This window comes from Leguminivora glycinivorella, chromosome 14 (genome assembly GCF_023078275.1).
Source record: "Leguminivora glycinivorella isolate SPB_JAAS2020 chromosome 14, LegGlyc_1.1, whole genome shotgun sequence".
NCBI lineage: Eukaryota > Metazoa > Arthropoda > Insecta > Lepidoptera > Tortricidae > Leguminivora > Leguminivora glycinivorella.
In genome coordinates, this window is record NC_062984.1 from 22,184,416 (window position 1) to 22,201,614 (window position 17,199).

A 17,199-nucleotide genomic window follows, 5' to 3' on the forward strand; every position below is an offset into this window, starting at 1 on the left:
AAAGAGAAAGATATAAAGTAAATGAATTGACCGTGACGTCACTCCTCAGTATTTCATAGCAATTCCATATTAGTAAATCGTTTTGACAGTTCTTAAAAAGAAGCTGATTTGACCAGTAGGAAACTAGTATATTATCATTTTATTTATTTTTATTTATTTATTTATTACATACACATAAACTATCAATAACAGGGCATCCTAATACGATAGTATGGAAATTTACACAACATTATGTAGACAAGTTACATATATGTAGTAGATTGACACATAAATGAGTGATTATATGAGTAACTTACCATCAGGTTCATCTTGCTCGCACTGACATGCAGAGGAGATGCTTAGACATTAGCCTTTGGAGTGTCGGGCGGCCTAGTTACTCCCGGCCGATTACGTGAATCAAAGATTAATTCGAATAAAATCAAAATTCCAATAGCTCAAAAATCCATCTGATACTCGAGTAATAGTATGACTGCCTATATCAGTATCCGGTAGGGTTAAAGTGGAAGGGTACGCTCTAGCTCTAGAGGTAATATTTAGTTCAGTGATTTGACCTCTTGTTAAATAATTTCTGAGATTTATTAAAAAACTGTTAGAAATAGGTAGATGTGTAAGTATAAGTTACCTAATCAGTTTGTAACATTACTGGACTTTCATCGGGACAAGTATGTATGTGAAAGTATAAGATTAGGTTCTCAAAACAACCAAGTAGAAATCCAAATGGAAATGTATAAAAGATACTTCTCCTAATAGAGTTAAAAGTAAAAATGTAGAGTCAACATCCGCATGTAGATGCGTGATTGGCTTTCTGAGTGACGGGTTCACTCATGAGTATTAATATCTACGATAGGTACTCGTTCGAATACTTAAAAAATTCCATAACCTACATTTGACATGAGACAGTTCGCGAAGGCAAGACTCAAATAAAGTAAGTACTTCACTTGATGTATCATTTGAAGAAGTGCGAGGCACCTCTGGATGAGATTAGCCCAGGACCGGGATAAGTGGCGTACACGAAGGAAGGCCTATGCTCAGCAGTGGGGCATTGGCGGCGGATGACGATCTCTTTCATTTACTAGTTCATTTTATTCCTTTTATTCAGCAGTTTAGTTAAACTATCTATTCGTTTACATGCACTATCGCTCAGATAGTGACAAGGACGTCTGCTTTGAACATCGATTCATAGATAGTTTTATTTGTTTCATATAATTTATAAAATGAGAACCAATCAGTCAAATTATTCATTACATTCAATATATCGATGAATGAGAGAACTGAAACCAATAGTGTTGGATCTATTTATCTACTGAAATAAAATGAACTAGTGAACTAAAAGAGTGAAGTACTTCACAGTGTACGAAAGATACATAATAGTGCGATACCACTCTTTTCTATTTGGTGACACATTTTGAACATGTCTAACCTACATGTCATATTCTCTTCCATGTTCGTGAAAGGAAGCGATTCGCAACGGTCGCATTGGAAACGCACGTTAGATAACAGTTCCTCTGGGCCTTCATCATTCTCGTAGTTTATTTTTTAACGGCCGCGAATATACAAGCGAAGGAGATCGCTGCCTACAGCCAGTTGCCATTCAGCCGACACACGGCACGCGTCGCGCGCAAGCCAGAATTCCCGCGCGATTTTAAAAAGCGCGTGTTCTAAATTCAAAGCAAGTTCCTTTCGATCGTTCCGCGGTACAATGCCTAAAAAGAAATAGAAAAGTTTTTAATCAAAGTCGCGTATTCAGTATTTTTTTTTCAAAACATGTGCTAAATTGTGAATTGGTGTTACTGACATTTGTTTTAAGTGCCGTTTTCGCGTGTAAAAATCTGTGATAGTACATTGCTGTGAAACTTTGTACCCAGTGCATAACTTTAACCTTTTGGTTGTATTCCAGTTTCGTGAAATTAAATTTCGCGAAGCGTTCGATAATATTTCTTTATGATAGGTCCATATATGAAGGTGAGTAATCTCCGTTATCGTTTGTTATCTTATTTAGGTTATATTTACATTACCTACTTAACCTTATTAGGGAGTACGTATCAAAACCATGCATGCCTACTCGACTATAAGTACATATATAAAACATATTCAAGTTCACATTAATATACCTCTGAAATTAATACATATTTAATATTATAAATGGGAAAGTGTGTGTGTCTGTTTGTTTGTCCGTCTTTCACGGCAAAACAGAGCCCTAAGAGCCTAACCCTCCACTTCCCTTAAATGGGGGGGGGGGGGTGGAAGTTTGTATGCCGCAATTTTCTAGTTAGCAAAAGCTAGTTAATAATAAGACATACTCGAACTATCTATTTCAACAGTACACATGTACAGTAGCCATCAGATACATAAGAGCGGGCGTTCACAAATATCGGAACAAGCCTCTATTACCAACGCGATATGCGTGTTTCCATATTTGTGAACACTTAGTCCGCTCCGATATGATGGCGACTAGACTTACACATCTATAAGTACTGTAAGAGAGACGGCCTATTGGTGAAGGGCATCCATACATTTAAACCACACTTTGACTCAATATCTTTTTTATTTTTTTAAGGAGCTAAATAACAAGCAATTATCACTCTCAATCGCTGCTTCTATCTGAATGCCCCGTCATGTGTTCGTTCTCCTTGACGTTTTTCTATTATTCCAAATTCAAATCGGGGACTGCCAGTCAGCAAACATCAAAATGCTGTAAAAGGTTTCATTCCGTATGTGAAACCTCTTACAGTACATACCTATATTAATGCATATGGACTTAGATATAATAGGTACGGTCAACGAATTTGAATCAGGCCACTCTAGAACTACAGTATAATAAAGAGTACTATCGTACAGTATGGCCACTCCCGCTCCCCGCTGAAAGTGGCGCCCACCCCCTCTCGGTTACCTCATAGTTACCGCCTGTCAAAAACGTGACCAGTCGACCTGTCATATCTCACTCATACAAGCAAAGTACGCGTTTACCTACACGAGCTTAGAATGTGTGCTAGGAACGCGCCTCTTTCATACATTTGATCGCCAGTGTCGGAGATGTGCTGACTAGAGGTAGAACCCTGTCTTATTGACACCGTGCATTATTAGCCATATAAGTCACTTATGACGTTGACTGTGAAAAGGTTCTACAGTAGGATTCAAACTGGTTGACTGGACATTTAGCCAACCTATGTAGTATGTATCTATTTTAATAAAATGAGTTCAGGCGTCCAACTGAGAATCAGTCAATAAAATAACCTTGTTTTGTTTGATCGACACGCGTCGGATCGTATTGAAATTTTCCTCAAGTTTGAACATAGGTTATTATTATTTTCTACTAGCAACCCGCCCCGGCTTCGCACGGGTACTATACCTACATGTAAACCTTCCCCTAGAATCACTCTATCTATTAACAAAAAACCGCATCAAAATCCGTTGCGTAGTTTTAAAGATTTAAGCATACATAGGGACATAGGGACAGAGAAAGCGACTTTGTTTTATACTATGTAGTGAAGTGATTTCACAACCAGGATGTATCCTTGACGGTTGTAGTGGGCTGATAGGCTCAGGCTAGGGTAACTCTGCAGCGATTTAGCACAGACATTGCAAGCGTTCACGTTTTATATTACATAATTATATAAGTAAAATCTTAATGAAATGGTGATGTTTAATAGTTATTTGTTTTACAAGGGGGCAAAGTAGTTGTTTAACCGCACGTGCCAATATTGATATCCGAGCAAGCAAAAGATTCCAATATTGAACCGCGAGCGTAGCGAGTGGTTCAAAAAGTGGAATCTTGAGCGTTGCGAGGGTATCAAGGCACGAAGGTTAAACAAACTTTGCCACCGAGTGAAACACAAAATTTTTCACCACACCAACACGAACAAAATACTGACTATAAAACATCAAAATATATGAAATCCATCAATTTATTCAATATTTATGATTCAAAATCATCATTTATAGGTAAAATCTAGCTAAAATTTGTATGAAATTACTTTGCCCCTTATGGATAAAATGCAATTTTGCTATCTGTTTTCGAATAGCAAAGAAAGCCTTTACCAGTTGGTGTGGTGAAAAAATAATTGCACAGTATATGCTATTAAAATGGGTGCAGAGTTCGCGTGTTTTGACAGTACGAGTACAGAACTAGTAGAATATAATAGTACATTACGATACAAGTGCGTAAAAAAGGAAGTTCGAAATGAGCGGCCATAAATTAAAACACGACCGAAGGGAGTGTTTTAAATCGACACGAGTTACGAATTTTCTTTTCGCACGTGTATCGTACGACGTTTTTCAGTACAGATGGCCCTCCGAAGTTTCGAACTGACATATAATGAACCACTTCTCGCACTAGTGCGTAAAAAAAGCACCATCTGTACTGAAAATATAGTTACTTTGTTAAAGTAATAAATATTTATGATGTTATGTTAAATTATGGAGAATGCTAACGTCAAAATTAAACATATTGTTTGTAACAAAAATAGTAAATATCCGTTCATTAGCATATTCGGTATCGTATTATATATGATTAGGATTAAGCAAGAGTAAATAGGTATCTCATAGGTAAGCGTGCTCCACCCTTGACCGCATCATCACTTACCATCAGGTGTGATCGTGGTCAAACGTCTACCTATCCATACTAAAAAAAAAAGATTAGGAACATTGCCCGATTCGTGTTTTCTCATAATGTTAACTCTTCTTCTTCTTCCTCCTACCCTTATCCCACGTTATGTGGGGTCGGTACAACATGTCTTCCTCTTCCATTCTCCCCTATCTTTCGTCATCTCAACACTCACATCTTTCTTTCTCATGTCCTCTTTCACACAATCCATCCATCGTTGTTTGGGTTTACCCCTCCCTCTCCATCCATCAACATTCATCTCCAACATTCTTTTGCCTATATGACACTCATCCCTCCTCATTACATGACCGTACCACGTCAACCTGCCACTCCTCATCTTTTCCGTTATAGGCGCAACTTTCAAACTTCCCCTAATATACTCATTCCTGATCCGATCCATTCTGGTCACTCCACACATCCATCTCAACATTCTCATTTCCGCTACGTGCACTCTCCTTTCATCCTCCACCTTTGTCGCCCAGCATTCAGATCCATACAATACAACAGGCCTTACAATCGTCTTATAGATTTTCCCCTTAAGTTTAAGGGGCATCCGTCGATCGCATGTTGTTCCTGAGACCTGTCGCCATTTCATCCATCCCGCATTTATTCTATTTTTCACGTCACGGTCGATGCTTCCGTCATTTTGGAATAATGACCCAAGGTACCGGAAGTCGGAGCAGACTGGTAGGTATACACCATCTAAGGCAATAGGGGAAAAACTGGATAGACCACCGAAATCGCAGAACATCTGTTCAGTTTTGGTTCTGCTGATTTTCAGTCCCACACTTTCCAGTCTTTCTTGCCATTAACATAGCCGAAACCCAAAGCACAATTTTTTGCATAAATATGTACATTATTAAAACTTTAAACTAAGTATTTTTGTTACTTAAGTAGTACTAATTATATTGAAATACCTATGATGAAAAACATGCGTATTACATTCTTCAGTTTTCACGATAGTTACTCATGAAATAAAACTATGAAAACGGATTATATCGCGTCACCCGTTGACCACGAACGCTGTAAAGAGTTCGAAACGTCGGTCGGGATGTATTATAAATTCATTATAGTTTTCATACTTTTTTTACACAGGTATTATTTACGTAGACATGACTATGCAGTTATTTGGGTTACGTTAACAATTAAAATTAACCTGTAGTTGGTCACGTTTTTGCGTCACGTCTGAGGTATAAAAACGGTTACCCAACGGTGGGTGTTTCTTAAGATTTTGGACCTCTGACTCATCCGGCGTCTGGCCGAGGGTCATTAATATCATACCAAAGATCATACAAATGAGGATAAGGAACGGTGAACGTTTTTGTTTTGATGGAATGCTACGTTCGCGATTAGTCGATGAGTTCGCATAACGCGCATCTGTTTAAGCTTTTTTGTACAAAGAGAAAATGCTACAATACAAAAGGCGTTCGTAAGGCCGAAAAGCATTATCTAAAACTCAAACATACCACTAGTGTACTGTCGAAGCACGTCTTTACGAAGTCTTAAATAAGTCAATGATATAGTTATACAGTCATGTTTGGCAGCTTAGATATAAATAGATAACTATTCAGTGACTTACCTAGTTTAAAGTTTTTGTGCTGATTCAGAATTATCCAATCGTTCTCCGAATTTAGCAACACTTCCAAAACATGTTCGTTAAAATCGGTTAAGAATCTCGTTTCTTACCATGTTTTTAAAATGGCCGAGTGAATCGAATGCTTAACCTCAATAAGGTCAAATTGATTTAATCAGTACTATTGGCGTACAATACCAAAACAAATGTATGTAATAACAGAAATAAGTAGGTACGAATACTATACCTACGTATTTCTCCTGGCAACAAATATGGTGCCATAAATATTTTTTACGAGATAAGAGGCAGACGAGCAGACAGATCGCCTGATGGTAAGTGATCACTGCTGCCCATGGACATCGACGGTTACAAATTTTCCTAAAGCATTTTAATCGGTCTTCTTTAAACGGGGTTATTTTGTTCTTGGCCAAAAATATAGGAGTCATTGAACTTGGGAGGGACATATGGTAACAATAAGTCGGGTAATGAACTAATTCAATTTGAATTTGCCTTTTACGTACAGTTAGCATCAAAAGTAGCGAATGAAACAACGACGCTTCAGAAGTAACGACCATTTTGTAACCGTTAAACAAGAGATGGGTGTCTATTCATCAGATTAGACAAATTCAGTATCAAATCCCAACTAAAAGAAGGGGAATGTTCTGATTGACTTGGTGCCACCGTCGCGCTTTTATCACTGCACCTCCCGCCAAACAAACAAAGTTCATCCTCACTTTCTGGAGACGTGGCAAACCAAGAACAAACAGGGGTCTCGCTCGTTTTTGCCCAGAACGTATAAGTTGTGGATTGAGCTACCTTCTGAGGTGTTTTCCTTGCGCTATGATATTGGGCGATGGGGTGCTTCAAGAAGGTTTTCAAAAGGTCGCCAACGCATGAGTGACTCCCCTGATGTTGCTTTATGTCCATGGGCGGCGATAACTGCATCCCGTCAGGCGAATCGCCTGCTCGTTTGCTGCCTACATCATAAAAAAAGATGCCTTGCCTACGGATAAACCTAGCTATCAGCAGTTTATGTCAAAAATATCACATGTCACTAAGTATTTTTAATTATCTTCATCTGTAATGATACTAATGATTACTCAATTGTTTTATTTATTGTAATAGTTGGACTGATGTCGGCCCCATTTGACCCCGAGTTAATAGGACCACGTAACAAGTCTGTTAGTGTTGCCACCAATTTAGTCGCTATTTATTATCTGGTTGCCTATTGTTTGTATAAACTATAAACGTGTGAAGATTGACACGACTGGTGTCAGCGAGATGGTACAATCTTACCTTGAAATGTCGACGTAGGTGAACTCATTGTTAAAAAAGACCCATTCTAAGTATTCAGTAAAAGTAACAAATTATGAATTTCAAATCAGCTTTATTTTAAGAACTGTCAAAACGATTTGCTAATATGGAATGAATATGAAATCGTGGGGACTTGGGGATTTAATAATGTTACACTTGCATCGTAATAATCATTTTATATAGGTATTAGTCACCGCATGGAATTTCATAATGTTTAAATTAATGTGTCTCCTTAAACCTATTAGTGTCAAAAGGACGCTGAATAATTTACAGTTCCGTTCACATTTGGCGTCCGCCTACTATTGTAGTCATACACACAAATACATTGTACGGCTTACTTCATAATGCCTAGACTACAGTATCAAATACTTTAAAAAAACATTTTGGTTTGACTGTTGGAAAATGGAAACACAAATAATTTGTGCCTAACACTGTGCACAGATTTTCGATCAATGAACAGCCTAATTTGTCAATTTCCTCTTTTGGAGAATGTTTTCACTCATATATTATGATCAGACATCGTAATTTTTCTAGCAACTTCGGTGTTTCATATATGAGAAATAGGTACCATGCCTGTATATCAGGAAGATATTACGCAGGTGGCCTCGCCTATCCATATCAATATCGACATGTAACATACGATTCATAAGAGCTCGCCGAAGTAAGTATGTGCTTACCTAATGATCCATTTTCAATAAACTTGAATTATGTGAACTTTACTATGAATCGACAATATTAAGTAATGCCTGTCAGATACGTGTGACATTTCTTATATTATAATTCTATATTGAATCGGATTGGAATCACAAATACCGGCAGCCAGCACAATCAACGTGATTATGGTAATTTGGGCCCAAAAATACGGCATTGTAAGAACATCCGTTGTGTGGTGTGAACTATATTCTCAAGCTCGTTACATTATGGTTGACGCATGGAAACAATATGCTCCCTATTAATAGTACGTCGAGGTACAAAAGTGCGTATCCACTTTAGGAATGAATTGACTTTATGAATTGTATTCTTGCAATCACGGGACGCATGACAAGGAAGCGAAGAAGTGGAAGCATGGGCACACTTTGGGCAGATAGAATAACGTCTGTGACAAAGACCACATTGCAGGCCCAGGATCGAGTGGCGTGGAGACAACTGGTGAAGAGTGTCCACATTCGTCACGTGTCTCAGCCATGAGGATACGACAAAGAAGAAGAGATTCTTGCTACTCAAATAGGCCACACTTAATAAATCAGTTACCTCATACCAGACGGCGGCGCTAATAATTAATTCTATGAATCGAATGAGATTTATTCCGATTATGCAATGATATGCATTTATTATGTATGGATGTCCGCACGCGACATGGTACAGTCAACAGTAAATATTTAAATTTTTACTTCAAAACTACTCATATAAGGTCAACCAAATCATGGCACTAGAAAGGCGGCAAATTTGAAAATGTAGGGCTTACGGCTATTTTTTGTGACATTGGCGGAATCATTAACCAGCCATACCATAACACTTAAAAATTGATTGAAAATGCACGTGCAAAGGTTTAATTGTCATAGAAAATTTGAATTTCGCGTTTTTTAGTGCCATGATTTGGTTGATCGTCTATATACTTGGTGTGAGATTTGATGACTATCGCGTGCGAGTTCCCGTCGTTTAAAAGAGCCTTAAAGAAAAAAAATAAGATTAGGGTACTCGAAATCACCTGCAACTACTTACACAATTACACATATATATTATTTAAAAGAATGGTTGTAATATTTTACTTTTTAACCGACTTCTTTACTGAAAATAAAGAAGAAGGAGGTTATATATTCGGGTTAATTTTACGTATGTTACCTGATTACTCCGAGACCCGTGGTCCGATTTCATAATTCTTTTTTTGTTTGGAAGGAGCTACTCCAAGGTGGTCCCATATTAATCTGAAGCTGTTCTGATGATGGAATCCATGAAAAATTGAGGGAACTCCTCAATTTTTAAAGGCACATGTATGGTGTTTTCTTAAGTAGCTCGAGTAGTTTCTCTCGAAAACTAGCACTTTCATAAAGTGAACCTCTTGATGATAAGTGTTCCTCTTGATGATAATTGTTCTTTTTGAAGTCGGATGTATTTTTTTGTAAAAAGTTTTTATTATTTTTATTGTTGCTTTGCTTAAATACGTAGTCAAATGACCTATATTAAAGGCCTAGACCTAGTAGACGACATGCAATGTCTCTTGCGATGAGTTACAACTCATTAAAATGAAAAACGATCGTCTCAAGTCCCAATCGTACTCGCGATAAGATTTCTTACTCGTATACCTACTAAATAGTACATTACGATACAAATGCGGAATAAAGGAAGTTCGAAACGAGTGGTGATAAATTAAAAGAAGAGTGTTTTAAAACGACACTAGTTACGAATTTCCTTTTCGCATGTATCGTACGACGTTTTAGTCTTTGTGTACTTAAGTATAATTTATTAGAATTTTATTATTTTATTCTATTGAATATTTATAATAGCGCCTAGGTATTCACGTATGATTAAAATGTATGTAATATACCAGGAAATTGTTAGCGGTAATTAAATAGACGAGTAAATAAATGGCGTCAATGGTCACCTCAGTTGTTCGAGCTCAGTATGAGATCTACGTCACCATTGTGACAAAACATTTGTTTCATTACTTACCTAATGATCCATTTTCAATAAACTTGAATTATGTGAACTTTATTATGAATCGACAATATTAAGTAATGCCTGTCAGATACGTGTGACATTTCTTATATTATAATTCTATATTGAATCGGATTGGAATCACAAATACCGGCAGCCAGCACAATCAACGTGATTATGGTAATTTGGGCCCAAAAATACGGCATTGTAAGAACATCCGTTGTGTGGTGTGAACTATATTCTCATGCTCGTTACATTATGGTTGACGCATGGAAACAATATGCTCCCTATTAATAGTACGTCGAGGTACAAAAGTGCGTATCCACTTTAGGAATGAATTGACTTTATGAATTGTATTCTTGCAATCACGGGACGCATGACAAGGAAGCGAAGAAGTGGAAGCATGGGCACACTTTGGGCAGATAGAATAACGTCTGTGACAAAGACCACATTGCAGGCCCAGGATCGAGTGGCGTGGAGACAACTGGTGAAGAGTGTCCACATTCGTCACGTGTCTCAGCCATGAGGATACGACAAAGAAGAAGAGATTCTTGCTACTCAAATAGGCCACACTTAATAAATCAGTTACCTCATACCAGACGGCGGCGCTAATAATTCTATGAACCGAATGAGATTTATTCCGATTATGCAATGATATGCATTTATTATGTATGGATGTCCGCACGCGACATGGTACAGTCAACAGTAAATATTTAAATTTTTACTTCAAAACTACTCATATAAGGTCAACCAAATCATGGCACTAAAAAGGCGGCAAATTTGAAAATGTAGGGCTTACGGCTATTTTTTGTGACATTGGCGGAATCATTGACCAGCCATACCATAACACTTAAAAATTGATTGAAAATGCACGTGCAAAGGTTTAATTGTCATAGAAAATTTGAATTTCGCGTTTTTAGTGCCATGATTTGGTTGATCGTCTACATATATACTTGGTGTGAGATTTGATGACTATCGCGTGCGAGTTCCCGTCGTTTAAAAGAGCCTTAAAGAAAAAAAAATAAGATTAGGGTACTCGAAATCACCTGCAACTACTTACACAATTACACATATATATTATATAAAAGAATGGTTGTAATATTTTACTTTTTAACCGACTTCTTTACTGAAAATAAAGAAGAAGGAGGTTATATATTCGGGTTAATTTTATGTATGTTACCTGATTACTCCGAGACCCGTGGTCCGATTTCATAATTCTTTTTTTGTTTGGAAGGAGCTACCTCCAAGGTGGTCCCATATTAATCTGAAGCTGTTCTGATGATGGAATCCATGAAAAATTGAGGGAACTCCTCAATTTTTAAAGGCACATGTATGGTGTTTTCTTAAGTAGCTCGAGTAGTTTCTCTCGAAAACTAGCACTTTCATAAAGTGAACCTCTTGATGATAAGTGTTCCTCTTGATGATAATTGTTCTTTTTGAAGTCGGGTGTATTTTTTTGTAAAAAGTTTTTATTATTTTTATTGTTGCTTTGCTTAAATACGTAGTCAAATGACCTACATTAAAGGCCTAGACCTAGTAGACGACATGCAATGTCTCTTGCGATGAGTTACAACTCATTAAAATGAAAAACGATCGTCTCAAGTCCCAATCGTACTTGCGATAAGATTTCTTACTCGTATACCTACTAAATAGTACATTACGATACAAATGCGGAATAAAGGAAGTTCGAAACGAGTGGTGATAAATTAAAAGAAGAGTGTTTTAAAACGACACGTGTTACGAATTTCCTTTTCGCATGTATCGTACGACGTTTTAGTCTTTGTGTAATTAAGTATAATTTATTAGAATTTTATTATTTTATTCTATTGAATATTTATAATAGCGCCTAGGCATTCACGTATGATTAAAATGTATGTAATATACCAGGAAATTGTTAGCGGTAATTAAATAGACGAGTAAATAAATGGCGTCAATGGTCACCTCAGTTGTTCGAGCTCAGTATGTGATCTACGTCACCATTGTGACAAAACATTTGTTTCATGCGGCCTGGAGGCCGATGTTTGAATCTCGGCCATTCGATTTCGTGAAATTCGTTCAATAATATCTCCACTACTAGCGATTTAAATTCTACTAGCAGAATCGAAAACGAGTCGTCATTACCACTGGTTATAAAATTACTAGCCGTCCTTTTTCAAAAATAGCATTACGGCTCAGCCACGACATTGGTCTAAGCGTGACAGCGGTGAGCGGCGGCCATACATTGGAGCGAGACACAGCGATGGGATTTTTCATTCGCACGTATGGCTGCCGCTTACCGCTGTCGCGCTTAGACCAATGTCGTGGCTGAGCCGTTACGTCGTTTTCCATAGACTTTCGAACGGCGAATTCGTGCGTTGGAAATTCAAAAATCGATTCCCTGGTCTGAGGAGTGCCTAGTGCCTACTCACATCGGGCGCGCAGCGGGGCGGGGCATGCGGCGTGCAAGTCAAACAATATGAGCTCATACAAGTGTACTGAGTCGACGCAGCATGGGGTGGACGCACTCTCGCCCGCCACGCTGCATGCTCCGCTCCAAGCGTCCACTCAGGCCTAAGACTAGGCCAGCACAGACGGACCTCAACCCAACTGCAACTTATACCTACATGTTTACAACACTTAACTAACACCTAAAACAAAAGTAAAATGTGTTTGATTGTTTTTTTGTGCGTATGTTCGCGATAAACTCGAAAAATACAGAACGAATTACAGTGCGGTTTCAAGCCGTTTGAGATATAACACTTAACACTATGTGAGGCGAAATTGACTCTCTCTCATAGGTCTACAAAATCCTAGCTATTTAATCGTCGTCAATACTTCGGACTTTAAACCATTTCCTGATGATCTAAGTAATAAAATATGCCAGTAAAATGAGCGAATAATGGTAATTTGTAAGCACAGTTAGTTTGCTTATCTGTTTTGTACGGAAGTTGTATATGATTAATAAACTACCCAGCAACAAAGATGCTGTGCCGTCAACAAAGTGCGACTACATTCCATCTTACCTATTCAAGTATCCAAGACTAACGGCTCAGCCACGACATTGGTCTAAGCGCGACAGCGGTGAGCGGCGGCCGTACATTGGAGCGAGACACAGCGATGGGACTTTTCATTCGCACGTAGGGCATGGTAGGGTTTCCCCAAACCTATCGACACAGAATCGGCTCTAGCCGACCAAAATACGCTCGTTGGTATGAAGACGCTTACGCTCGTCGCTGAACGCATGTTCATACTAAACGAACGATTTTTGATCGGCGAAAGTCAACTCCGCGTCGATAGATTGTGGGAGACTCCAATGCTTTCTATCTTTTTGGCATCTTTATAACATTTACATGTGTAACAGGGACTGTTCCAGGGAATGTTCGTATTAAATCTGATAACTTCATACATACATACAGTCACTTCACTCAGCCTGTTTCCTGTAGGAGAAACCTCGGGTTTCCACTACTAGTAAGGCGGCGGAATTGAAAAAAGTCGTCTAGTTTTAAAGTTGATGTGACTGGAGAGTATACTGCTGACAAGTGCTATCGTTGTGATCGGTAGACTTTACTGAGTACGAAATAATGACTTGTCGCATTCTCAGACTGTGGGGGGGTTAACTATGACGTCACAAAGATCGCGGTCCCGGGTTTCAATTTTTTGCCAATTTGTCTAGCTCTAGAACCCCTTATCCAATTTTGAAAAATGAGGTGTCGATTGAAAGCGTATAACATGCTGATTAAGATTTCTTATAAGTGAAAAGTATAGTTTTGTTAGTTAATTTTTAATTAACAATAATGCAAAAAATACTTTTTTTTTACTCTTTTTTTTTATTTTTGTCACTCAAAAAGGCAATGAAAACGGCCACTTAGCTAAAAAATATGTTATATAAATCATTTAGCTACATTATTATGCTATCTGTTTCTTTTAAAATTTCTACGATCGGATAATAAATAAGCAAACTACAAGCACATACCTGTAGGCGGGGAGTACCGCTTGATACGCGTTCCCATACATTCGGCGTCTACCAAATTACACCTCGCGCAAAATTCGTTTCAAGCAGATATACCTCTAATCTTATTCATCGTAACCTATCAATATTGGTATCATTTGAAAGTACAATTAAAGCCCTTTAAGAAACAATATCAACCGTTTTCTTAAAATCAATAATCGCCAGTCTACGGTGGTTACAAAGAAAAAAAGCGGGGATGTAATTTGACTGGTTCCCTAGGTTTGATACCCTAGACGAGTTTAAAAGGGGAGGTAAAGGTGACATATGGGTTGTTCTCTGGCCTGAAAGCTACACAGAGGGCCAGGGGAAGAAAAACTAGGGTTTAAGTTTAGTTTTAAGTTATTTTTTCTTTTATTTGTTGATAATATTGTGTTTAATTTTTTTGTAATTTTATCAAGAATACACGCTGGTTTCTTTTTGTGAAAATGCCCTTTTTTATGAGAAAATCGATGAATTTCATGGCATTTTCCGATAGAGACTAAAATTAACTTTCAAATAGGGCCACATAGTCATACTTTTACTTATAATATATAGGGTAATAGCCCCGGCGGAGTAGTGCAAGCGGGACAGCAGTGTAGCAATCCATAGACCTGACTTCACTGGTTCCTCAGTGCCACACATAGTCTTACGAGGTGCCCTGCGCGCCCTGCTCTCTAATATGTGGTCAATACTGCTTCAACGCAAACGATTGAGATGTGTGATTTTTTTGACACTGAGTGTATTTGCAGGAGCTGCATGTACTTAACAAGTGTACCCCAACAACTATTTCATATTTATAACGCATTATTGTTATCTTGACTTCTGTCGAATAATTATGTTCTGAGAAAAGTGGCTAAAAGTAATGATTATAATTACTAAAACATTATAACTTCATTTTAGTGATTTAATGTGTATAACGACCGAAGTCTAATCGTTTTGATTTTAAGATTACTTTTTAATACCTACTTTGTCAAAAAACCGCACCTCTAAGTCGTTTGAGTTCAAACGGTATTTATTTGGTATTACCCTTAATATTATATAAGTAAAAGTATGTATATGTGGCCTTATTTGAAAGTGAATTTTAGTCTCTATCGGAAAATGCCATGAAATTCATCACATTTCTCATAAAAAAGTGAATTTTCAGCAAAAGAAACCAACGTGTATCCTTGATAAAATTACAAAAAAAATTAAACACAATAAAATCAACAAATAAAAGAAAAAATAACTTAAAACTAAACTTAAACCCTAGTTTTTTCTCCCCTGGCCCTCTGTGTAGCTTTTAGGCCAGAGAACAACCCATATGTCACCTTTACCTCCCCTTTTAAACTCGTCTAGGGTATCAAATCTAGGAAACCAGTCAAATTACATACCCACTTTTTTCCTTTGTAACCACCGCAGACTGGTGATTATTGATTTTAAGAAAATGATTGACATTGTTTCTTAAAGTACTTTAATTGTACTTTCAAATGATACCAATATTGATAGGTTACAATGAATAAGATTAGAGGTATATCTGCTTGAAACGAATTTTGTGCGAGGTGTAATTTGGTAGACGCCGAATGTATGGGAACGCGCGTCAAGCGGTACTCCCCGCCTACAGGTATGTGCTTGTAGTTTGCTTATTTATTATCCGATCGTAGAAATTTCAAAAGCAACAGATAGCTTAATAATGTAGTTAAATGATTCATAAAAACATATTTTTTAGCTAAGTGGCCGTTTTCATTGCTTTTTTGAGTCACAAAAATCAAAAAAGAGAGTAAAAAAAAGTATTTTTTGCATTATTGTTAATTAAAAAATAACTAACAAACCTATACTTTTCACTTATAAGAAATCTTAATCAGCATGTTATACGCTTTCAATCGACACCTCATTTTTCAAAATTGGATAAGGGGTTCTAGACAAATTGGCAAAAAATTGAAACCCGGGACCGCGATCTTTTTGTGACGTCATAGTTAACCACAGTCTGAGAATGCGACAAGTCATTATTTCGTACTCAGTAAAGTCTACCGATCACAACGATACCACTTGTCAGCAGTATACTCTCCAGTCACATCAACTTTTTCCGAGACCCTCTCGCCGCTCTACTATACGTTCCTGACATACCTCTTTCGCTTCTTGCACTTTCATAACATAGCATAATAGCTCATACACGATTACACGCTCGCCGGTTAAAGTCTGACCTGTTCCGTAGCCGAATGGCATTTCTGCGACGCGAAACGAAAACGAAACGCCGCGAAAGGTAGTCTGGCTCGAGATAAATATCTACGAGCGTTTCGTTTCATGAGCGTTTGTGTTTGTGCCATTCGGCTACGTACCCTGGACTTTCTTCAGGATTTGCTCGGCCAGAGAAAATACGCCGAGGATCTTTAGAACTCTGGCTTTTTGCGTCTTGCAGAAATGTTACGATTTAGATTTTATACATACTACGCACTAGAACTACTAGAAGAAGGCAATTCAATGCGATCTTGATGCGATTGGTCGACCACATAAAGACTAGCCACGTGGAAACTTGTTTACCAACACTACGATCACATATGTTGTCTGTGACTTCATGAACACAAATATATAAATATAGGTTATATAAGTACATAGGTCCATACCTTAAGTAGGTTTATATACAACACGATCAAATCATAAAAAGCGGTAATTGGCTCTAAATAATAAGAGGAGGAAAAATTAACCAAAATACAAATACAAAAAATTTCTTTTCTTTATTGACAATTGGAGCAAGCAAGATTTACATAAGTGGGTTTGGGTACATACATTACAATATATTACTTAGTTTAACAGTAGTCTTCACACTAGGTCAAGCCTGTGTCGTGAGGACTAAGATGAGGCAGTAAGAACAGACAGAATTACCAACAAACCGTACAGGAAATTACTAGACGCACACCGCACACATGATATCAGGAACCCAAAATGACAATTATACAACGCACTATAGTAAAGTACATAATTAACAGTCATCTTGTGAAACTGGCGTTTTGTTTGATTGTGCAAACGATCGTCGTTGTCTTATCAAAACCCTCAAAACTGAGTGATTTTTCATAATAATTATTTAGATCCAAGTACCGCCTGGTTAGTTTC

The 17,199-nt window shown here is 37.6% G+C and overlaps 1 protein-coding gene across 5 annotated transcripts in view; it reads left to right on the top strand.

Annotated features, from left to right (window-relative positions):
• The first annotated feature begins 1,513 nt into the window (after nt 1–1,513).
• Nucleotides 1,514–17,199, top strand: part of LOC125233398 (G protein-activated inward rectifier potassium channel 3-like) — an 84,218-nt gene continuing 68,532 nt past the window's right edge. The window contains exon 1 of one of the 5 annotated variants that reach the window (XM_048139397.1): nt 1,514–1,962. The gene's annotated coding sequence lies outside the window, so the exon portion shown is untranslated. The remainder of the gene's footprint in view (nt 1,963–17,199) is intronic. The other 4 variants (XM_048139400.1, XM_048139396.1, XM_048139398.1 and 1 more) reach the window with 4 other exon arrangements.